This window comes from Clinocottus analis, unplaced genomic scaffold, assembly GCF_023055335.1.
Source record: "Clinocottus analis isolate CAN_PGR_092001 unplaced genomic scaffold, fCliAna1.0.p SCAF_18, whole genome shotgun sequence".
Lineage (NCBI taxonomy): Eukaryota > Metazoa > Chordata > Actinopteri > Perciformes > Cottidae > Clinocottus > Clinocottus analis.
In genome coordinates, this window is record NW_027175909.1 from 14,623,172 (window position 1) to 14,649,059 (window position 25,888).

The window sequence follows — 25,888 nt, forward strand, 5'->3', positions numbered from 1 at the left end:
GACAGCGCCGCCGCTCGCTCGTCATCGTCAGTCAGATCAAACCGCCACGAGCATCGTGATGCCGGCGTGTGTTGGTCCTGCACACGTTGACATAGCCCCACTGTAAAAAAAAAACAACTCCTCCTCCTCCTCTTCCTCCTCCTCCTCCTCCTCCATTCCTCCGGAGAGGAGCAGACACATGCGGCGCAGTCTGGCTCGCGCTTGGATACCGCGTGAAGTGAAAAAAGCATGTCCGGATCTCCACCTGCGCGGCGCTGACACCCAGTGAAGCTCTGCATCTTTAAAAAAAAAAAAAAAAAAAAAAAACAAGAAAGGAAAGAAAGAAAAGAAAGAAAGAAAAAGAAAAAGGCAAGAGCAAAACACACAAGCAGCTCAGTCATAACTGTGGGACGATAAGGACTACCTCTTTTTACTTTTCGGAAGCGAGCCCAGCCGTTAGGAGAGCATTCAGCATCAGCTGTTCAACACTGCTCTCTCATTGCTGGAAGTCGGGGCTGAATGAGTCACGTGACAGAACTGGAGGCAGAGATCTCGAGAAAAAAGGCACAGCATTACGGCTCGCACCGCCATACTGTATTTTGAGCCATATCACATTTTTATTGCAACATTTTACTCCCGCTCGGTGAGTACATTTTCAATGGCTTTTTTGTAAGCATTTTTTGTCTTTTGAATTGCTCCCCCCTTTTTTTTATTTTTCCTCCTTTTGCTGGTGTTTGAATTGAGCGTTGACGTGATGGTTTGGAGCGTTTTTCACACGCAGGCTTCAAGTTTTTAGCATGCAGTTTATTCTGAAGAGGGTAATCGGTGCGGTGTCGGTCTCGAGAGCCTTGACTTGCTTGCAGTTTTGTTTCGGGGGTCGAAACCAAGCAGCTTTTGTCGGTATTTGAGATTTTTCAAACAGTCTATTGCTGGTTTTGAAACCTTTTTTTTCTCCATTTTTTACGTTTCTGTCGACTTTTGCTGTTGCTATGCTTTGGTTTGCATTTTGCAGTGTTGTTTGTTGCCTTCGAGTTTTGTGATTTTGATGTGTCGGTGAACCTCACCGAGCAAACCTTTGCTTTTACTTTTCTTTAGAACAAAAACACACACAAAAAAAAAACGGAGTCATTTTTTAAAGCCCGGTGACGTTTTAACGTGATACTTTTCTTGCAGCCGAGCTCGCAGGTTTGTTGTTTTTTTTGTGTTTCTTCTCTTTTTTTTTCACCCGATTTCATTATACTTTTGCTGGTGGCAGTGTCAAAGTATTTTTGGATGTTATCGCTTTTTCACTAGATGATGCTGGGTGGACGAGGGGAGTTTTGATTCTTGGGGGAGTTCAATGCGTTTTTTGTTTTCTGTACCAACGAGAAGATGAACAGACATTTCCTCCTCTGCAGGTACATAACACGAGTGGATAAGTGACACGTTTCTGTATTTACAATAAAGAACAAGGTGACAGACATATTCACCTGTGGCTGACGTGTTATTTTGTGAGGCTGGCCAGATAGCTCATTAGACCATACCATGCTTTATCAATGTTATCTGAAGGTTACCTGATCTGTCCCTTATGCCATTCATATATATATATATATATTTTTTTAAAAAGAAGCATGTGATGCAATCAACAATTCAAGAACGAGGATTGGAAATCTCACACGCGGGTCGATTGTGCACAATGTGTCCTTTTTGTTTTTGAGCTCAACAATCTTCAAAGCCGTCGCAGCTGAGGAGTGAAAATGTAAGTAGCTCCACGCAGGTCCAGGAGAGGATGCACTGAACCCACTGAACCCATAAAGTATCTCAACTCCACCCCTACGACCACTCGCAGGGGCAGAAATAACAATTCCCTCGGCTGCAGCCGGCTCTGAGCGGCTATAGGCGACCACGATGAACACATGAGGAAAGCCACAGTTTGCATGTCAAGAAGCATCAACGCTCCACTCGCTCTCCTTACCGCTGGACGAACTCCAATCGGCTTTTGAGGGCCTTTAGATTCATAAAACGCTCCTTGGATTTGTCAAAACTTGATGTTTTGTTGTTGTTTCGTTGCTGCAGGAGGTGAATAGAGCCACTGACAGGACTAGAAGAGGACTTAGGGTGAATTAATCCTCCAAGAGGCAGGTTTAACTTCAGATTAATGGCGTGCTGCAGGGAACACAAACATGAGTAAACAGTTGTCGTGCGGTCTTAAGGGGAAAAGGCCACGCGGGGGTTGCATTGTGTTGCATTGTGTTGCAATGTGTTTATATTCATGGGGAGTGAACCTCCTCTAAGTTCGCAGGAGATCATAACGCACCACAAACCTCACCTGACTTCTTCTGGACTCTTCCAGGATAATCTAAATCTCTGCTTATGTTTTAAGTGCTTAAGACTTTCATCTTGCGTAACATCTCCTGGTTTCGCTTCATTTTGATCCGTATGTGATGTTGTGGGTCGATAAAATATGTGAGCGCGGGGCCATTAAGTCTGCGTAAAGGCCGTTAAGTCTCAGAGTCATTAAACAAGCTGACATTTCAGATCAGAGTCAGTCCAGTTTAATGTGGCGCGATGACGAATACTGAACGCAGAAAGCAGCAGGATCAACTTTTAATAAGGAAAAGTGTCCGCAGCAATTAAAAGAAAGCTTTTCATCATGTGTTGAAACGCTGTTATCACGTATTGATTTTCTTTTTTCTTTCCCCAACCTGTCACCTGTCAAATGTGTGCAGCTCATAAAGCGGAGGAAGAGGAAGAGGAAGAGCCAGTGGGGGGGTTTCACCTGTTTTTAATACGTTTTTGTGCGTCGTCCTGGTCCTGTTTGGTCGTATCAGAGCCGCCATTAAACAGGCTCAAGGTGGGAATTTGTCAGCGTTAGTTAGCGAGAGGAGAAGGAGGGGAAACAAATCCATCCAACAGTTTGTTTCTGCTGCAGTCTTTCATTTCCCCCCTAAAAAAACAGCTTAAAACTGATCCAGCCGTCAATAATGAAACGCATTCAAGTCCCTGTGACGTTCATTCTCACGGCCTTTAGGTTCACCCTCAAACCGCAGCATCTCGTTGCGACTCCATCCTTCTTCCATCACACCCGTCCTCTTGTTTATCTCTGCAGGAGGAAGCACGACCTCCCGCTGACGGCATGACGCGTTTCTCCGTCTCAAAAGCAGCGTTTTCCATCCCCATCGTCGCCTTTCCGCGTCGCGACACCTCGACGTGTCTCCGCTTCCCTCGTTCGGGAGCTGTTTTCTGCCGCTCCCGGACGCGTCTCCTGCGAAGCTTTGTGATGGCTTGTACCACGTCCTGCGGTGTCGAGTCTCTCCTCCAGGCAGGTTTCCTGTTATCTAGGCCGAGCCAGACCCGCACGGGAGACTCACAGAGAAATACCATCGCTGGTGAATGGATGTATTTCCACGGCCTCTCTCTTCATGAATAAAACATCCTGAAAGAGCAAATCGCAGACACTGAGCATGTCCTTAACTCGGACTGGATGAACAGCTGCACGCGTTGTCGGTCTGGATGTCAGAGGAACGACACTTTAACTTTCGGCGTGACAGAATTGGACAAAAGGAGGCGTAATTCATGTGCTGTGCGTCACGCGTACACGTGCGGTGTTACTATTATGGGCTGTCGGATAGACCAGCCGCTGCATCTTCTGTTGTATTTGCAACCAGTTTCGCTTCAGCCAGTTTACATACTTAACAATCAACACGTCGCCGATGCAGCGACGGAGAACACGGAGAAAAGTGTTTCGTTTTAAAGGGTCAATTTTCACCAACGCCCAATCAGTGCTGATGGTAAATGTAGTGCACTAGAGGAATGAAACTCCCCAGCTTGTGCTCCTGTAGTGATTGCTGTGTCTGCGTGTGCTAGTGTGCATTCAGCTATGTCGGAAAAGTCAACCAATTTTTACACCTGAACGGAATAAATAGTTCATTTTTCTCTCTTTTCGCCGAAGCTCAAACTGCCGTGTTGACTTAACGTGAAACACGATTTATTCAAACTCGACAGAAACATAAAGAAACTCAACAAAAACGTAAAAAACTTAAAAACATCGCAATTAGTCCCGTCACTGTTCCAACACTCAGTAAGTCTATAAAGTTTTTTGAGGAAAATGCTTAATATCCAGAGTAAGATGGGACATTATGACGCTGTTCTTTCCCTCCGCCGTGACGACTCTCTCTCTCTTTCCTTGGAGGAAGACCATTAGAGTAGCAAACCTTTGTCCCAGCGAGGTGGAAAACATTTAAATGTGTCGTGACGTCGACGTTCAAGCCAGCAGATCTCGCGCCCGTCGGCCGAGTGATTTGAGCAAAGACGCCGGCAGTCGGTGTTTCCTCTCGGCCGCTTCCTGAAGGTCCGCCGAGGCGGAAGTAGCTCCCTGTAGTTCCTTCTTTCCTCCAACGACGTCACCGGACGACATCCGGGAACATCGAAGGCATTTTTTCCGTCTGTATCTGAACCTCAGATAGACCGAGACGACGTTAAAACTCTGCAAATGTTCCCTTTCTAGTGTATTTTTTACAGATAATCTGTGAGATGTTGGACGGGAGTCTGAAAGAAGTTACGTAAGAAGCCGCCGTGGCGCTTTAGTGGCTTTATTGGCCTCCTTGTTTCATATTTACACAAAGGTAGTTCAAAGTTTCATCATAAATGCTCTTTTATGGCCAACATCAATCGAATGTCTGGTAGCTGCAAAGTCAATCATACTTCTTCTTTTTTCTTCTTCTCTTTCCACTTAACAGTGAAGGTCTCACAATTTCTGGATTCCTCAATCCATTTCTCATATATAACTCATAACTAGGAGAGTAGTTTTGGTTTTTGAAGAGCGGAGGAAAAGGTTCTTCAATCAAACACCGAACGAAAAATGAAAAGAAACGAAACAGAAAACTGCTTTTTCTTGCGGCATTTTTACACATTTAAATCAATTTCGAATGTTATTTTCTTCCACTAATATTGGAACAAGCAAAGTAAATGCATGAAGAATAACTAATGCTGCATTATTAATGCACTCTATGTATATATAGCTCACATTACGCCTCCTTGATGCAGAGGCCTGCTGGTTAATGTTGTTTTTTTGCGATTCTACGAGAAAAGTCAAATCAAATCACATGTAATTACAGAGCGCATTTTAAACCCACAAACGTTGACCAAAGTGCTCTTCAAAGAGCAACAAAAATGCATAAAACACAGGGATGATCAAATAAAAACGTAAATAAGAGAAGGTAGGTAAATTAATAGAAGCAAAAGCATCACTAAAAGCTTCTGGAAGAAAGCAGACGGGCCCGTGGGCGGAGTTTCAAAGTATCAAAGGAGGTGAGATGTGATCTTCAGCGGCTCCTTCACACAAGACTATGAATTACAAAGACGCGACGTGAGGATGCTCTGTGTTTCTTTTATTAAAAACAACCAGAAGAGACGGACAAAAGACACGGAAAGGGTTGAAATAAGTGGCAAAAACCCCCGAACAAATGAGTCATCGCTTCTACAAATTAGCATAAACTACATTTGTATCAATTGAGGACTTCTTTCATCTTACAGATATATAAACGAGCTGGAGTTTCACACGTCATGTTTCACTCTCTTCTCCCCGCGTCTGGCATGACTCAGTCTGCAAAGTACTTCACTGTCCCTTTCCTGAGCAGTTCATTTGATAAGTGGGGGATCTTACACTCATATTGCGGGTAATTAAACCCACATCTGAAGAAAAGGGTCAGGCTGAACGACTTCCCGGTGTCTATTATGGGAACCGCTTGAGTTATGGCTCCTAAACGAGCCGTTAGCGCCGACACGACGAGGCCCGATTGTAAAGTTTTAGCTTCATGTCATACAGTCGGCCCCGGATGAGACGTGAAAGAAGACATTTCGGGGACGCTGGAAGACACACGGACGACGTTTACCTTTGATTAGGATTCAGAAAACAAGTTTGCGGGTGTAAAAGGAGTAATTCAGAGCAGTTCAAACACAGTTTAAAAAGCAATCTAAACACAGTTTAAACACAGTTTCAAAATGGCCGATTAAAGCTGCAATCCCGCCCCTTTTTCCTCATCAAGCGCTCACAGGAATGACTTTTTTTCTAGTTTTTGAGGGACTTATGCTCCATGATAAGGAGTGTGACCTAAACTCACACAGATGCTTTCACCCCTTCACAGTGAAACGCTCCAGTAAAGGAAGCAGCGTTAATGCTGTTTCACTGCTTAAGATATCGATGCTCCCCGACCTGTTTCAGGGTTTTCTCATCGCGTTCAATAGGATTTCCTAATCACACTGTTCATCACGCAGCAGCAGCATCATGTGGGATTTTAAGATTACATGTAGGTTCGGCGTCGCTGCGTATTTTGTTTTCTTCTCAGGCAGGAATAAATCTAAATTCGCATCATGACTTTTCCCTTTGAGAAAATGGTGAATCTCACTGTTTGTACACAAGTTTGTTTCATCGCACTTTACTTTTTTTGGCATATTATTGTTCCTCACATCCGTCGGCGGAGCGTCGTCATTAAAGTTTAACCCTCAGGCGGGAAGATGAGCGCACTAAAGATGACTCGCCAATTTTCTTGCTTGTGTCTGTCTTCTCTGGAAAATAATAGAAAGTCTCAGCTCGGGTATATATATAGAATTATGGAAATGTGGCTGAAATGTTGCGGCAGAAATGTTGCTCGGCGAAACATTATGAATATAAAACATACACAAACTCACACATACATACAAATTGTCAGATGAGAGACGAGAAAAACAAATGGAGGCAAATCAACCTTCGAAAGCAAGATTGCATTTTTTATACTATTTTTTTTTCAGAAATGTATTTTATTTAAATTCCAGTGGAAAGAAAACATCCCCATAGTTGCCTGATTCCCGTGAGGGTAAAGAAACAACAACTAACAAACAAAAAAAGCACAAAAAATAGAACATAGCTGAGCAAATAATCGTAAAAGAGCACAAAGAGACAAAAACTGCATTCACAAGACAATTAAAAAAAAAGATAAAACATTAAAAAAAACAACATGGAGCTGGTCTTCAGGTCAATTCAGATAATTTAAAACTTCTATTGGACATAAAAGGCTTTAAAAACCCTTGTTGGTTGCCAAAGGCACACTTAATTAACTTAACATTGAGATGCAGAGGCGAGCAGCGCCGGCAATTTAGAAATGACCCGGCCATGAATATAATAAGTGTAGAAACATCATGCATGAAGGACATTTAATTAGGGGCATCATTTTTGTGTTTGCTACAAGATAAGTAGTCGAGCGAAGCATATTTGTCTGAATCATTTCATGGTAACGTATTCTCCGAGGACACAGTGGCTTCGGCGAGGAGCGGGCGATAAACCTCCGGCTCTGAAGCGTGAAACCAACGAGGAAGCGTCTTCAACCTGCATTCTTTGTATCGTCCAGCGGGGGGCGACTCCTCGATGGATTTATTACCTCAGTAAACATTGTAAACAAGAGTTTATGATCTCGATCTCTAGTTTTGAGTCTTATTTAATACAGCATGACGTTCATTTAGTACATTATGGTCATGAACAGAACATAAAGCGGATGCTTTTGGGGCGGGGCTACGTTGTGATTGACAGGTCGCTATCGTTGTCAGGTCTGACAGTCGTCTGTGTTTTTTTTATTTTTAGAACTTAAACTCTTTCACAGTGTGTTTTAGTCGTCTAAAAATGTCTTATTTAGCGTTTGGTTGTACTTAGCTCCGCCCTCTTGTGGGTTGCAAAAAAAACAAAATGGCGACCGCCAAAACGCAGCGCTCTAGGCCTCAAAACACAGCAGTCGGAGACCATGACGCCAATGAGCTGGAGGCTTCTCGGGAGCGTATCTGATGTGTCTAAGTGGCTGTGAAGTGTTTGCTGAGTCACGGAGAGAGGAGTAAACAGACAAACATGAGATTAAAAAAAAAAAAAAAAAAAAGAGGCAGAGGAGCGGCGTGAGGCCTTTCCAGAGCAGGTGGCAGATCCCTCCAGATGCTGCAGAGAAGCAGCGGAGCAGATAATGTCCCGCCCGGATTACCTCCGGGACCCCGATTACAGTGGCGCGTCCTCATCTGGGTCAGCTCCAGGCGGGTTCTGCAGGGATCAGCTGTTCTCGCGGTCGCCCCCGCCGGCCTCAGCTGTCTCTCACCTGCTTGCGACCGGTTGAGTCTCAACAGACAGTGAAGGTACACCGTGCTGCTGCACTGACGGCCATGTTTGCGAGCGTATTGACAGCGTGGATGCCGTTTTCATGAGCGAGGACGGACTACTGAACAGAGCAACCGGACCCCATGACGTCATAGACCCCTGTTCACCGGACCAGAGCCCTGATTTAAGTTAGTGTTCACAATTAGTGTTGGAGAGTCAATCAAAAGAGACAAGAAACAACTGCAAAGAGACAAAAAAAGAGCATAAAGACTCGCAGAATGACTACAAAAAGAAGCAAAGCAACCACAAATAATCGTGGAGACCAAAAAAAATACAAACGAGATGCAAAACAACCACAAAGAGACACTTAAGTGACACAAGACGCAAAACCACCACAACGAGAAACAAAGCAACTACAACGAGACGTGAGGTGACGATATGAAGACACAAACCGAATAGAGACGCCAAAAAAGAACCGTAAAGAGATTCAAAAACGACCACAAAACGAGTTCAAAGACACTGAACTGCCATAAAGAGAGACAAAACAACCAAAAGGACACGCAAACGGATGGCAAAGAGACACAAAATGACCACAAAATGACCACATCATGATACATTTTTCGCCCCGGCTGTGTTGTTTGTATATGTTCGCCTCTTTCAGTCCGGTTGTTTAGCTGTGGAGGTCTTTTACCCGTCAGCCCCGAGGCCCATCGCTCATTATCTGTGTTGGTACGGCAGTTTCAAACAGGGAGTCAGAGGTTTTTTAAAAACTTTGCAGTTTGAACGTGTAAATAGAGTCGCAACACGACCGCACACACAATAACGTTCAGCAGGCTGGACAGTCTGTGGTCACTTTATGCAAAATGCTGCCAAAGGGTGCAGGAAATTAAATGATGTAATGTTGATTTTCTGTGTCTGCACGCAGAGCGCTCGCTGGTTACTGCCGACGTTAAAGAGACAGCCGGGATTTCAATGCTAAGTTTCAATTAGTCCTTTTTCTGTAGGACGACCGGCCCCTTAAACCAAACCTTGACATATTTACCGAGGTGGTGACAGGAGTGTTTTTAATGGTGATTCAAACTGATTATCCCGTGATTTTTACATTAAACTAAAAGGAAAGTAGTCGGACCCCCTCCGCCTTCACACATTGTATTGTTATATATTTAATAAAACATGCATTAAACATATTATATTCCACACAGAATAATCAATAATGACAAAAACAGAGGTTGACTTTTTCTTTTTTTTCCCTCTAATGAACTTCTCTCATTTGCATACAGAAACTCCCGAGTGCACTCAGTTGCACCCTTTTTGTAATAACTTCAACATTGTGAATTATATAATATACAGTATATAGATATTAATACAGATATATTATGTATGATAGCTGCAGTATTGAATCCACATCATACAGAAGATGCTGACAAAAGAATCAATACAAACCAATTTTAACTGTGAATTGTGCAAAAAAGAGCTGCAAATTCACAAAAGAAGGAAAAAATGTCGGGTTTTCAGTAATAGGGAGAAAGTCTATGTGTTTAGCAACATCCACAGTACATATTTCAAGCAGACGTTCCCAGAAAGAGGAAAAAGATGAAAGATATTTCAGCACAGAGGCATCTTGACTCGCATACTCACGAGGATCATGACCTCAATTTTCAGCGTCTGCCACTGGGAAAGCTCAGGTGCACTCGAGGAGCGCGGGCTAGCTAGCTCGCTAGCTCTTGAGTTTGTGTATCCCCGAGGGCGAAAAAACAACCAAACATGTCCACCTAGCAAACCTTTTCATGTTTCTCTCTCAACAAACGGATCACTCAGGGGGTAGCGAGTGACTGCTGGTGACGGCGTAGAATATTTTCACTCAACATTTAAACTCTGACAGCGAATCCTCAGCTGAACACGGCGCGCGTCTTCTGCCTTTGCGGAAGTCGCTTCTTCCCGCAGAAGTTTGGCTAGCCGGGGAGAAGGTAAGGCTTCGTTGCGGTCTTCTCTCGCTCCTGGTTGATCCGTTTTGAGACACACACACAAGTGAACCCTCTCACGCGATAATCCCGATTGTGTGTTTTGTGTGCGTGCGGATTATTCGTCCCAAACGGGGTTTGCACGCTCGCCTGGATCGAGACTAAAAATGGCAAATGTCGGTCTGATTACACTCTGCAGGGCCACGGAGACCCTCTGAGCTAAATGTGAGCTTTAAAAAATACAAAAAGAAGCATAAAACATCTGCCTCACTACAATGTAGGCCTACTCACTAGTGTGTTTGTGTGTAAAAATAGAAGTCCCATCATTTAATTCCCCACTTAGCCTCAAAAGGCAATCTTCTCCTGCAACATTAATAGCCTGTTGACATCTTGCAGTGAGCCACAGTCAATCAGGTGAAAGTGTGTAAATAAGGCTTCATTCTTCAAATTGATTTTTCCTTCCAGGTTTGGACATCAGAGGAAATCACGGAGCTCATTGCCGTGTGTTCTCGCAGACACCGGCGGCTATTACAGCCCGTTACTTCGGTTCCCATCTACTTTTCCCTGATAAACATCGCGAGCCTGAACGCAACGCTGTGCAGAGACACGCTTTGAATCTTTCCCCTCATATTCTGGCGGAAAAAAATAATAATCTTCCCTCTATTACTCAGCAACCCCGACATCGTTTAAGTAGCCGGGTCTGGCTGTTTTAGAGGGTATCGATTTGACTCACTCATGAATTACACTGCCTCCTAATAGAAGTGTGTTTCTCCAAATGATGCTAGCTAATGTTCACGCTACATTGCAGCTCCCGGACACGTCGCTAGCCAGAGCAGCACTTTTTCTTTTTATACTCAAGAGTTTTTCAGCCTGTGTCACACATCCCATGAAGCAGCGGTTGTCAACCTGTGTGACACATTTCCTGTCAATCATCTCACGACAGCCGATGGGATTTCTTGTGACCAATATCCACAGGGTTTGGAGCCGCTGCATTCATAAACACAGACAAGAAAAGTAATATCTGTTGGGCAAACGCACCGGTTGGACCGGATTTATCCATTGATTTCACCAACGTGTTTGGTATCAACAATTTTTTTGCAATTTGCCAAATGCTTTAATTAATATTTGCTCATGATGTGATGTGTTGTGTGTGCTTTTTGTAAACCGTATCATGTTGTGTATATTTATAGTTGTCGGTAAATGACATTTTTAAGAGGCATGGATGCTGAAGTGCATCGCGCGAGTCAGCAGCTGGTTAGCTTAGCTTAGCTTAGCGCAGCGGTTGTCAACCTGTGTGACACATTTCCTGTCAATCATCTCACGACAGCCGATGGGATTTCTTGTGACCAATATCCACAGGGTTTGGAGCCGCTGCATTCATAAACACAGACAAGAAAAGTAATATCTGTAGGGCAAACGCACCGGTTGGACCGGATTTATCCATTGATTTCACCAACGTGTTTGGTATCAACAATTTTTTTGCAATTTGCCAAATGCTTTAATTAATATTTGCTCATGATGTGATGTGTTGTGTGTGCTTTTTGTAAACCGTATCATGTTGTGTATATTTATAGTTGTCGGTAAATGACATTTTTAAGAGGCATGGATGCTGAAGTGCATCGCGCGAGTCAGCAGCTGGTTAGCTTAGCTTAGCTTAGCGCAAAGACAGCTCGTCTGGTTCGTTCCAAAAGGTCGAAAAAGAAGAGAAAGAAATCCAATTATCACGACACGTTCTTCCTCTAAACTCATCAAATCCTGACGGTTGGTCCGTGCTCCTCGGCGTCTGCTACCGCTGCAGCGGGGTTTCAACTGTCCAATGAAAACCTCCCGGTGTCATTATTACACAGGACCTTCGTCCAGGAGACGGCTGTTCGTGTCCCTCAGATCTAAAAGCAAACATTGGCATCGTTGTCGTTGCTCAGTCCACTCAACATAAACCTGACTTAGTGGTTCAGTCGTCTAAATCTTACTTCCTGTCAAGATGGAAGTTTATTTCTAAAAGACACTGCGTATGTAACAAGTGGAAACTAAACGGACGCTAAAGGGGAACAAAAACGCCAGGAATGGGAGAATTTAAAGCTCATATATTCAAACACGGTATTTCTTAATTGTTTCTTCGGACCATACCTGAAATATGAAAACAATAATTCATGGCGGTTTTGTGCAGGACTATCTTGGCAGGTGCAGTGTCTTCATGCTAAGCTAAGCAGTTGCTAGCTATAGCAATATCTCTCAGGGACTTGGTATGAAACGTTTTCCAGATGTGCGACCAGATAATCCAGTCAGATGAGAGATGTGTTGGTTATATTATTTCCGGGTTTTTTTTCCAACTGCGAGTAAAACTCAATTTGTGTCAGTTTTCTGAGATGTCAGAGGATGACAGTGAATATATGTGTCAGGAGAAGACGTAAAGCCACAGGAGCTGCACACCTCTGTAATGCAGGAGGAGCCGCAGTGTGTTTGCCCTGCAACCGTCGCACGAGATGAATGAGCGAAGACATCTGCTGAAGTCTCCTCTTATTCCGCTATACTCTAAAAGACACCTGTCAGCAGCATCAGAAGGGAGTACAAACATAATTAAGTAATCAAGCCGACACATTACATATGTAAATGCCATTAATTGCAGACATGGGTTTGAAATATTCATTCAAATTAGTCACATCATTTAGGCAGGGATCTCTTCCCAGCGAGCGTAATCATTGAACTAATTAGGTCAGTCGATGCAAGTTGAAACAATTTGAGAAGCAATTTCAGTTTCCAATTAATTCTTGATTATAAGAATGAAAGCGGTATAGGACGTAAACGTGTGAGGCAACAATCAGATGGAAACATACTGAAAGACAGAAGTAGTATATAACTGGTACGTTTTGGGGGTGAAGGAGAAAGGGGGTTCGAAAATATTTAAATATTATTTATATTATTAAAAAATAATAATAATTTCAGCCCTAAGATTTTTGGTGCAATTTGGGGCGGGGGCGGGGCTTAACCGGAAGTGGGGGGCGTGGCCGAAACAGAAAGTTTTTATTTTTTTCTCAAAAAAAAATAATTCTTTTTTTAAAAATTTAAATAATATTTAGATATTTTTATTTGTGGAATTTCCACAAGAAGTATAAAGCAGAAATAGTGGTTATTTTCACGGCGGATGGCGGAAATGGCCACTGTTTTTACGGACATCCGCCACAGAGATAAGCCACGCCCCCTTTCCGGCACAAATTAAGCGAATGATGCAAATGAAACCTCGTACGGTGTTAATTTTTTTTTGTTACTCAGCAGGTGTTGTGGGTCTGTGAGACCCGCTGTATTTTTGGGGCTTTAATTTAACACAATTAAACAATTTTGCGTGAAAAACATGTTTTCTTCATCCCAATTAGAAGCAATATAAACAGCAAATATGGTGAGTTAGCTCGCTAGCTATCTGGGCTGAGCAGCTCGTTTTTTTAACCTCACGTAGTCGAGCAAATAAACTCACACAAGTAAAGCGTTGCAAAAAAAAACAACCCATCAGCTTAATGTAAAGTAATTAAACAAAAAGTTAGTTTATTCCATGGTAAATGGTGTTATTTATAACAGCTTCCATGGAGAGAAGCCACTCCTCCTCTCCGCCGTGAATGACGCAAATAACCACCAATAGTCCGGCGAGTAACGCAGCGCTAACATTCGCTTTGCTCTCGGTGTGAACGCAGCATGAGAGCGTATGTTCAACTTGAACCTCGGCCGTTGTTCATTTTCAAGCCGTACGGGGTCACAGTCGAGTTAAGGTGAACAGTGTGTATGGATTCAGGAAGCATCTCAGTGGCACTGTTCAGTGTGCTATATAGTCTGAGATGAAAGTCAAGTACTCTTTCACATCTCTGATACAAAACAAACCACTCAAGAGAAATCACAACCACCTGGGTCATCGTGTTCAGACACACACAGAAACAAATAGAGCCGAGGCTCACGGCTAACACCCGATACCGAGTTTCATACGATGATAACAGTATTGGCTAAATCCGAAGTGAGACAATAAAGGTGACAAATAAAGGGAAATTATGAGTTTTCAATCCAAAGAGAAACACATCTTACATTGTCAAACAAACAGTGAAGCTTTGGGTTTGTGAAAAGCTAAATTCATATTTTTTCTTCTGACTTCTTTTGACCGGATTTCAAAATAAGAGCATGGTTATCTTCTTCATTTTCACTGCGCATACAGAAAGCATGCACTGAGGATGTAAACAAATATGAACACATGATTTTTACATGAGCAGCTGACAGAACTTTGGATCAGTAAATTAAAAAAAAATACAAATTACTATTATTTTCAGAGTAAAATCATGTGATATAGCACAAAAGCAACTTCAGTTTGGACAAACTCTTTAGTGTACAAATGCAAATTGCATTATTTGATTCATAGCGGTACATTATAATGAATTTATTATCATGTTGTTTGCAGATAAACGTGTACATATGAGTGTGGATGACAGTATAAAACTATTTAATGAGAGTAATGCAGTGTCCCGGCCTCACACACTGACGCTATACATCTTAATACAAATATTTCTTTGTGTCACGATGTTACATTTCGCCCTCGTGAGACCGTGTTGTGAAACATTCCCTCGGTGCTCGTTTGCTCTTGGATCCTTTCACCTCTTTCCCTACACATTACCTCCCATTCTCACTTCTCCACCTTCCCACAGCGCCGCCCGTCCCTCCATCCACCAGAGACCCCACCAGAGGCCTCCAGGAAGACAGGTGCATTGTCCATTCATCCAGTAATTACATTCCACTGACAGATCTTTGCAGGGCCGATTATTTATCCGTCTGTCCCTCTCGCCCTCTTTATCTATTGGCAAACCGCTTCCTCTGCGTTAGCTCCGATTCGGGCACATTCACAGATAAGACTCACATCCAGTAACACCATGCTGTCGGCGGTAAACAACGGAAAACAGTTGAAAGGGATTGACCTGCCGGGTTTAGGTTTATTTTAGCTTCAAATTATGCACTGGAGGGACAAACAATAATTGCTTTATCACAACTGAAATCCAAAGTGTTTAACGGCGTTCGACACAATGCATTTATTAGAGCCGTATAATAGAAGTGTAGGAACGGGAACATATGGAGGGTACTTGTTGGTGAGCTGAAGCAATTAATCACTTCACGCAGCCCATAATATCGCAATACAGCATGTTTACTGTGAAATCCAAAAAGTTAGTTCTTACAGAAATGGGAACAAATGCCTTTGGGCTTTATTTCTCTGCCTTTGTTTTGTGTTTAAATCCCAGCGTCACCCGCTGCTGCTGCAGATGGGCAAAGCAGCAATTTAACCCAATTCAATGCAAGCGCACAAGAAGCCGGAGTGTCGTCTTTTTTTGTGTGGCTCACTCTCTGCGTCGCTCACTGTCTGGTTTCAGCCTGTCTCATCTTTCTCCCCCTCCTTCTCTGTGGAGACGCCGCTCTTTGATTTTGACACACAGATTTGGCAACATCGGCCTTCAAGTGAGATTGTTAGCCTCCGGTGGCGAAGAGGAGAGCGGTGAGGTGTTGGAGGATTCAAACGAGGCTCGAGACGCTGTTAAAGCCAAAAGTGTTGTGAGGGGAGTTAAAAGCAGGAAGGGAGGGAATGCTGAAGGTGATGCTGCGCAAAATTAATATTCAAAGAACACATGGGTGTAATAATGAGAGTCTTTCTCCCTCTAAAATCTTTCTTGACTCTTTCATGCATATTCAAGCGCAGTTTTTGTCTGTAACCAAATGAGAATCAGATAACCAATATATGTTTGTGAAAATGAGGATTAATAGTATGATTGTAATTGTAAGTCTGAAGCAATGGCTTCTAATGTCAGTATGTAAAAAAGACAGGCTTTGTACGTAAAGCAGAAAAGAGGAACAAACCACAACAACCACGAAGCAGCCAGGACTTTTTGCGCACTTTCCACTTCATGAAGATTATTATTTTTGCCGATATGCATCCTATCGTAAAGTTTATTGTAAGAAACGAGCGAACCGCTTATGATTTCTGGTCCAGCAAATAACAAGACAAGTTCAAAAATACAGTAGGCTAACACAAATGTACAAAATGATTTGAGTCTGTGTAAAGTAAAGCAATGTACAGTAACAGTAAAAGTATATATATATATACACACACACAGCGGGGCCTGGTGTGTTACCATAGTTGTGTTGCTGTCCTTCTGCTGCTATCGGGAGCATCTGATGAATTCTGACTCACACGTGTCCCCGTCCAGCCACTTGGAATAAAGTGCATGAGTGGGAGGAAGTGGAGGTCATTTTAATAATACTTGCACTGACTAAAGCCTGTTAGTGCAGTAGCAACACACAAAAAAAGAAGCTTCAAACCCAACGACACTGACTGACTTGTTTAAATCAATTTCAATTCAGAGGCCCGGCAGGATTCCTCCACGCTGGCAGCCGATGGAAAGCTGTTGCTTTTGAGAAGAAAGTGTGACCCTGAGGACTGTGTTAGCGCTGGCTGCAGTACATGTAGTATCTCTTAAAGTGTCTTCTTCAGAGCTCTTATTAAAGAGAAGCTTGATTGACACACACACACACACACACACACACACACGTATATGTAAATGTGTGCCTGGCTCTGTAAAAGCTAGTTACATCATTCGTCCAGATGAATGTAATACTTTAAGTAACTGAAAAGTGTTTTCAGATTAGGTCTGTTAGCATGCGCTGCAGCTTGGCTCACTATAGCTTTACAATAAAGGATATTTTTAGGAAATACATTATTCTTGAGTAACGAGAATGTGCCCCTCTCATGTTTGTACAAATTTGAAGCTAATGTAGCGCTGCAGGGTTGATGTATTTCTGTAGGCTAACTGTTAGCATCGCTCTGATTTCCTTTGACAAAGAGCCAATTTGAAATAGGAATACAGCAGATGATGAAGGATTACGACGCTAAAACGTTTTATTCAGCAAGATGATCTTTAAACAAGCTAACTTTAGGCTATAAATGAACCACACCACGGTTGCATGAGCGAGAGTAAAAACACAAGGAGGCTGTGTGAAGGCGCGTTAGCCTCAAAGCTATTTACTGATGGATTTTATGTTGTAGAACAAAAACGTTAAAGTATCGTTAGCTTGTGTTAACCACAGACTGCATTTCAGGCATCTAACAAATAACAAATATTCAACCATTCACCATTTCTAGGTTTTAGTACTGCAGCACTCTATGCTAGCAGACGGTTAGCTTAGCTAACAGCTAGCCGGGCTCAGTCCAAAAGGCAGAAGGCCAAAAGTAGTTAGATGTTTATATGTTTTGGACGAAACCAGGCGAGCTTTATCCTCTTGGTTCCAGTGTCTGTGCTAAGCTAAGCTAACTGCCTCTGGTATAAGTGAAGAAGTGTGTTCCCCAAAGTGTCACACAGTTCATTAACTATGCAGAGGATGATGAGGAGGAGGAGAAAGGCTTATCAAACAACTTACTATGTATTAGTTCCAAAAATAAATCCCAATGTCCTGACATGTTCGGGGAAGTGTAGGACAAGTTTCTTCTGGCGGTGAAAAGCAGTGAAGTGAAACAGAAGTAATGCAAATGAGACCGTTGGGAGAAAGGTTGAAAGAGTGATTCTTCTCCGATTTTTCTTTTGTGACCAATTCCACTAAGATGTGGTCATAAAGACAATTTGCTGAAAAACCCTTTAAACATAGAGGGTTTTAAGGCTGGAGTGCACTCTGAAGGAATAATTCAGATCAACTGGAGGGTCATTACGTTTGTTTGAGTGGTGTGTTGGAAACTAAATAGACATTTTAGTCATTTTACTGCAGGGCAGTGTGAAACAGCCCGGAGCGGGTCCAGAAACGGGCCCGAGGGTTTTCTGGGAATGGCCCTGCCTTCCTGATACTTACAGATCAACTTCTCAGTCTTAAATATTAAAATTAATTAAATTAAATACATGTTTTATTTGGCCTTTATGTCGAAATAAGTTTCTTTTCTTTATTTGACCACTAAAACCCCTTTATCGTGCAAGTAACCATATATGGTCATTTCCCTCAAAAAGTATCATAATGAGGGCCCTGTAAAGGGTTAAACCTTAAAATAAATAAAGGTAAGGAGCTATTGTGTGTTCAGTTCATAGTATTATTTGATTGTTGTGTGTTCTTGTCCTGTAGCAGCCACTAACACCGCAAAATAAATTAAATAATGGAGCCTAACGTGAAACTTCAACACCGCCACCTTCAGGAAAATGGACATCCGAGACGTTGACAGACAAATTTATTCATAAGTGCCACGGCATTGTCCTTGGTTTTTATCTTAGTCGCGCCATGAAACACAGCTATTAGGACAAAGTGTGGGTCAATAGCTGCTGCTACACAACACAGGACAGAGTACCAGATCTCGACTCAACTGCAGCAGCTTGCGACTAACCAGAACCCCTGACTGTCAGTATATAAACATTATTATACAGATGTGGCATTGAGAGAGGATTACCGCGCATAAAGTCTTAAATTCATTGCTCAAAGCAAAGCCGGAGCAGTGAGATGACACTTTCCTCAAATAAAAGCATTAGAAAGGATTTAATAAACAGGGCGTTCTTGCCAATAGCCTTTAAAATACCCCCCTCATTTCAGGTTAGGACGTTTTGGGGACATAGAGACGTAAGAGGGAATTACGTCCTCCCTATCGCGCCAGTAAATGGAAAAAGTTGCCCACTCCACCTCACAATCCATACCCACCTGCCAACCATGTGTGTGTGTGCGCGCTACACAAAACACACTTCACTCTTGTTGTGTATCTTTCTCCGAGAAGAGACACGCACGCAGTGTCATTGTGCATGCAGAGACGCACATGCTGCGCTTCTGGTCAGCTCTGCACGCACACATTTGTGAACAAAGCAGTTCCCCATCTCCCGGACAAACTTGTCTTTTGAAGCGAGGCGGAAATGCAAAATATTTTTTTTTTTTGCGAGCGGCGCTGAATCACGCCGCCTCATGTGGGGGAAATCAGCGCATTGAAAAGCAACAGAAATACTCCGTGTAAACTCTCAAGATGCTTCTCCGTGGCCTTGTTGTGCTTTCAAGTCTCTTCTCCCGCGTTGGATCTTTGCCAGTGTCATAGTAAAGTGTCAGGATGTGTCATCGTCTCGCGCAGGCGGCACTTTTCAGGAGGGATGTGTTAAGGGCTCCGTGTTTCTGTGCAGGATTGGCGGCGCGCTGCACGCGCAGCATCACAAGAGTATTTATTTTTAGACGGCCCCGGCGCCGACTGCGATTTAAGAGTGATTTTTTTTTAAATAAGCGTCGAAAGAAATGCGGAGAAGCGTCGCCGGGGTTTGGGAACATGAGCCGGGAAAAGGTCAGCAGAAATTAGCGGAGTAGGAGTGAAACTTAACCTTTTCCCCGGGTTGACTGACAGAAAGACAGAAGTGGCTTGATTGCAGCCATTGTGTACTCTTGTGTTTGATGATAATTACACATCATGTTGTTTGCCCGGCTTCATAAATAATTCATGCGCTCCGATCACAGATTTAGAAACACAAGGTTTTTACTACAAGGGAAGTAATATTTGGGAGACTGAGTGTTGCTGTGGCTCTTTTGCGATGACTTCTTCTCGGGTCTTTCTGCGCTTCTCACTTCAGATCCTTTGCCTGGCTCTCGTTTCTATAAACGATGTGTTTTAATCTGTTCTCTTCCAGTCTGCTGTGTCTGCGTTGGGGTGCTAACCAGTGGCTCGCAACCTCACTGTGACAACATTTGCACATAGCCGGGTATTTACAGAAACAAATACTTCTGCCCCTCCATTTTCAAATCGTTTTCCGTGATAAAACCTACGTTTTCGTGTAAATGAAAGGCCAAAACACATGAATATATATGCGTTGTCCCCCCGTGTAATCGGGGCCTAAGAAGTGACAGAAAACTACAACATGTTGCTTTAACATTTTGGTTACATATACCATCGGTGGTGCTGGAAGACATTTCTGATCTGTTTCCCCCGGCTTCCAGTTTTAATGCTATGCTAATTAAGACAATGGACTCCATTGTTAACGCACAGAGTTTAGATTGGTGACGATTAGAGAGTTACATAAGTGTTTTTTTTTTGTTCTCCAAAATGTCAGAGCATTCAAAAGACAACTAACTTTCAGACACAACTCTGAAGTAACACATGAAGGCCCGTCCCTTAATGTTCACATCTCAAACAGCCTTTTAATTCAAATTCATTCAAGTAAGTCTGACGTTTTTTGCATTGACATTGTCAAATAAAACATTAAAACTGTTTGTGTCTTAACCAAAAAAAACAACAGTTTTTCGAACGAGCCTCGGGCGCGATGTTTCGGAGACAAATGTGTTTTATAATCAAGTTGTAGGAAATGACAACACTTTAATCCATATTGCATCCACAGAAAAAACATACAAAATGATTGCCGGGACATTTTACTTTCTGTGTTGTCGACATAACTGTTTTCCTACTTCCTATAGTATCATGACGTGTGTCGCAGGTCCAAAACATGGACCTGCAGAAGCATCACACTTTGTGTTTGCTCTGTTTTGTTCAAAGAGAGTTCTTCACACCGGCGACTGCAGGGTTGTCTCTCCTATAGACACTGCATAGTAAACATGACCCAGCGGCACAAACCAGCAGGCTTCAGCACTCATATTGATTACCGGCAGAGAGATAAAAAAAAAAAAAGTAGCATCTGGAGACACAGTTGGGTTTTGATGAACATACCCCCCCTTTGGACACTCGCTTGTAAATTGAGCTGAATATTAAGATTCCCACTTTTATTTGTATTTATCACACACTGTACAGCACAATAGTGGCGTCGTTACAAAACATCCTCAGGGAGGTGCTCATCCATTTTCAATTAAAAACCATTAACGCCACTTTTTGAAATAGCTGAAATGTTTCAGGAACCTTGTTTCTCGCTGGCGAACGCCTGGAAATTAAACATAGTTCAAATGTATGCAATGACCATTTCTTTTTCTATGAATTTCACGTCCTTGTAAGAGGAGTAATGTAGTTTTTTAATTAGCGGATCAGAGATTGTTTTTCTAGTATTATCAGAAACTGCAGACCTCTCAAACTCAGCTTCAAGTCACACACGAGTGATGGATGCCTGAGTCCCATAATGAGCCGTGACGGCGGCGGCGAGACAGTCCGAGAACTGCTGCTGCGTCACGGAGCGTGACTGTGAATACACAAACCAACACTACGTCTGTACACTCGTTTTCACGCAGTGCAAGTTCAACATGTACTGGCTGCACCTGAGCTACATATTCATCATCATCCTCATCATCAGTGTTGGTACATTAAACTGCATTTAGTCGGTGAATTTGCTCGTTGTGCTTCTATGATACGTTTGTTAAATGTGTGTATTCCTGGTTTCAACATACACAGGGTGTGAGGTTTATGGAGTTTCCTCATGTCAGACTCGACTATCACGTCTACGTAAAGGAGGTTTTTGCAACACTTTAACATGAATGCATGCTGGTTCGGCGAGAAGACGAAGAATCTTGACTTTGAGGTGTTTAGAAAGCTCAGACACACACACACACATACACACACAGCTGTGTTCGAGTGCCCATACTACCATATTAGTATGCCCCAATACATAGTATGTCAATTGCAGTTTGCCAAAAATACTAGAAAGTCACACTTTATCCGTTTAAAATGTCACAGTATGCAAGCCAGCATGTTTTTTTCGAGCTCTTCTGACCCTCAATCCTCTAAGCAAGAGGGTCAAAGTTAAAGGTGCAACGTCATGACAAAGTAGCATGTCTCAATTTAAATGCATACTGCAGGTAGCAGCACGTACTGTGTAAGGGCAGCTGTGATATGTACACAAAGTAAAAGATACCTCAGAGTCTGTTTGAGAGCAAACTGTGTGCAAACCAAACCTTCCACTGTGAGACAGCACCAACAGCAAAACGCTGAAAACCAAGAACAGACGCGCACAAAGAGTTGAAAGCAGTTCAGCGCCTGGGTCATAAACAAAGTCGACATGAAAAAAACAGACCTAAAATATATCTGGATGACACAAAAAAGAAGCTAAATCACACCGAGGATAGCAAAGCAACGCTCTCCATCATGCATATTTATACAATAGCTTCACTGAGTGAAACTCACCAGATTCAGTGGCCCCATTAAACGACAACAAACACACTTTCAAGGCTTGAAATGAAAACATTTAGGCGAAAATAAGTGTGAAAGTAGCCGTATACTGTACCGCACGTCAGGCTGAAGGCTAATTGGGTGCTGCAACAATAGTCTGCGACTTACAACTCTAACAACTGCCATAAAATCAATACTGTGGCATTTTTCCAACTCGACCGCTCTCCCGGTTCAAGGAATTGGGACACGTACCGGAAAACGTGACCTCGCACGCTGAAGGAGGACGCATGTGAGCAGGCGCGGCCTCGTCCGGCAGCAATCACGGCTTGTTAATACACCGGATTTCCCTGCTGACGTCAGATGAAGCCATTTACAAGCAAAACATGTGTTCTACTCCACGAATGCAGCGTGTTGCTTCAGTCGGTGCTGACGTCTTACGACCTGGATGACCGAGACAACACAACTATGAGCCTCCACCGCTGTGATGGTTAACGTTTGACAGGCTGGTTTCTCCAAATGAAGAGCCCTATCTTTTTCTATGTACTTCATTGCAGCTATTGGGAATTAAACACTGTAAATGTGTTACTTTAAACCCATGGATGTGTGAGCCTGACGATGTAGTTATGAAGAAATGTGCATGTTTGACTATTTCATGACCACAGACCAAAAGACGATTTTTTTTGTGTGTATTTTTAGCCGCTCTAGTAGCTAACTGATGGCAGTGTCACTCAGTCAGTTGGACATGTATGTGTCACACGTTCAACTAAATCCCATCAGCCAGTTGTCCTCGTCCATTGCATCCATCAGCTCTCATGTTAGCATGCTAACACAATAATCTGAGTGTGAACGCTACAGCGTGCTTAACACTAGCATGTTAGCCGTTTGATTGTGAGCATATTAGCATCTTCCATCACATACAAACATGACCTGATACAATTTACAATGTTTAACACATGTTAGCATGCTAACACAATAATCTGAGTGTGGACACTACAGCGTGCTTAACACTAGCATGTTAGCCTTTTTATTGTGAGCCTATTAGCATCTTGCATCACTTACAAAAATGACCTTATGCAATCTTATACAATTTACAACGTTCAACACATGTTAGCATGCTAACACAATAATCTGAGTGTGAACGCTACAGCGTGCTTAACACTAGCATGTTAGCCTTTTTATTGCGAGCATATTAGCATCTTTCATCACATACAAACATGACCTGATACAATTTACAATGTTTAACACATGTTAGCATGCTAACACAATAATCTGAGTGTGGACACTACAGTGTGCTTAACACTAGCATGTTAGCCTTTTTATTGTTAGCATATTAGCATCTTGCATCACTTACAAAAATGACCTTATGCAATCTTATACAATTTACAACGTTCAACACATGTTAGCATGCTAACACAATAATCTGAGTGTGAACGCTACAGCGTGCTTAACACTAGCATGTTAGCCTTTTTATTGCGAGCATATTAGCATCTTTCATCACATACAAACATGACCTGATACAATTTACAATGTTTAACACATGTTAGCATGCTAACACAATAATCTGAGTGTGAACACAACAGCGTGTTGCAAACTTACAACGTTTACCACGTGTTTTAAAACCGCAACCGTGTTCTGGGAAGTTCGACGGGGTTGTCGTTTTTAGAGGTCAGTGTTGTGTTTCTGTTCAGTTGAGACACTTTTCTCTCTCATGGACACGTCTTGGCGTCGCATCTCTCCATGGCCTCGCCCCTCCGTCTGCTCGTGGCGTGCATCATTACAAACCTTTCGCCGTGAAGCCAACCGTTGTTCAAACACACAGGACTTCATTTTAACCTCCAGTGGAGATCCCAAAGTTTTCCAAAGAGTGCGAAGTTTAAAATAAGACGCACTAAACCGTTTGATGGAGCTCCGCGACCGTAAAAACGGGATCTCGGGTTTAAAGTCTTCACTCAGGGTAAATATCGCACGGCGCCAACGGAGAGCTGGAGCGAGCAGATAAAGAATATATATGATACTGTCAGACAGTGTGGAACGAGATGATTTAAGGGGAACCCATTTCTGGACATTCGACTGCTTTATCTTCCTCCCATTGACGTGATTTGGGTTCAGAACGATTGTCGTTGTGAATTTTTCGAGCTCTTAATTGTGACCGCGGCAAACGGAAAGCCGTCATCAAAGTATCGGCGCCGGTAAATTGCGGTTTGACGTTTCCCCAACGTGTGTGTGGGCAGCGAGTCAAGGATTCTTCAGCGCGAGAGAGAAATGACGTGTCCAAACCAAAGTGAGCAAACTAAACTATTCATTTAAAAAAAAAAAAAAAACACTTTTCTGTTATGTTATTCACGTTGTTCCAAAAGTGACATTCAATTTCAGTTTCCATCATATTCTCTTTCATCTCCCGTCTATTACACACAAATGCACTTTCATCAATAAGCTCCCGGGTGAGTCATTAGAAGGAGGAGAAAGTCATTACATGTCTTCTGCATACTGAATAATGGAGCTGGTGCTGCTTGCATTTGTCATTAAATTGTTCATAACCAAGCTGCACCATTATGGATTCAGCAGGATTCTCAGTAAAAATAAAACACTTAACGCCGTTGGATTCTTTTGTTTCATAACCCAAAAGGTATTTGAATTAATAGAACTTGTATTAGCTCAGAGTGTTGCAGATGTTCATGCCAAAAATTACAATATTCACTTGTCTTTGTGTCTTCTCTTACTGGTTTTGGTCGATCTCAGTATGTGTGTTTATGTTTTTACTGCATTTCCTCAGGATCCCATCATATCACCTCCATTTTCTGTTACCTCTCTCCCTCCTTAAAGTATACTCTACTATGCATACTCTACTCTGCATACTCTACTATGCAAACTCTACTATGTATACTCTACTGTGCATACTCTACTCTGCATACTCTACTATGCATACTCTACTATGTATACTCTACTCTGTATACTCTACTATGCATACTCTACTATGTATACTCTACTCTGTATACTCTACTATGCATACTCTACTCTGCATACTCTACTATGCAAACTCTACTATGCATACTCTACTATGTATACTCTACTCTGCATACTCTACTATGCATACTCTACTATGTATACTCTACTCTGTATACTCTACTATGCATACTCTACTATGTATACTCTACTATGTATACTCTACTATGCAAACTCTACTATGTATACTCTACTATGCATACTCTACTATGCATACTCTACTATGCAAACTCTACTATGTATACTCTACTATGCATACTCTACTATGCATACTCTACTATGTATACTCTACTGTGCATACTCTACTATGCATACTCTACTATGTATACTCTACTCTGTATACTCTACTATGCATACTCTACTATGCAAACTCTACTATGTATACTCTACTATGTATACTCTACTATGTATACTCTACTATGTATACTCTACTATGCAAACTCTACTATGTATACTCTACTCTGTATACTCTACTATGTATACTCTACTCTGTATACTCTACTATGCATACTCTACTATGTATACTCTACTCTGCATACTCTACTGTGCATACTCTACTATGCATACTCTACTATGCATACTCTACTATGTATACTCTACTCTGTATACTCTACTATGCATACTCTACTCTGCATACTCTACTATGCAAACTCTACTATGTATACTCTACTCTGTATACTCTACTATGTATACTCTACTCTGTATACTCTACTATGTATACTCTACTCTGTATACTCTACTATGCATACTCTACTATGCATACTCTACTCTGCATACTCTACTATGTATACTCTACCATGCATA

At 42.4% G+C, this 25,888-nt stretch overlaps 1 protein-coding gene across 4 annotated transcripts in view; it reads left to right on the forward strand.

The window, feature by feature from the left end:
* The first annotated feature begins 221 nt into the window (after positions 1–221).
* The window catches only part of LOC137788648 (RNA-binding Raly-like protein), an 85,523-nt gene continuing 59,856 nt past the window's right edge, over positions 222–25,888 (forward strand). The window contains exon 1 of one of the 4 annotated variants that reach the window (XM_068581612.1): positions 222–1,376. The gene's annotated coding sequence lies outside the window, so the exon portion shown is untranslated. Of the gene's footprint in view, positions 1,377–1,566; positions 1,718–25,888 lie in introns of those variants that run through there. The other 3 variants (XM_068581606.1, XM_068581608.1, XM_068581607.1) reach the window with 3 other exon arrangements.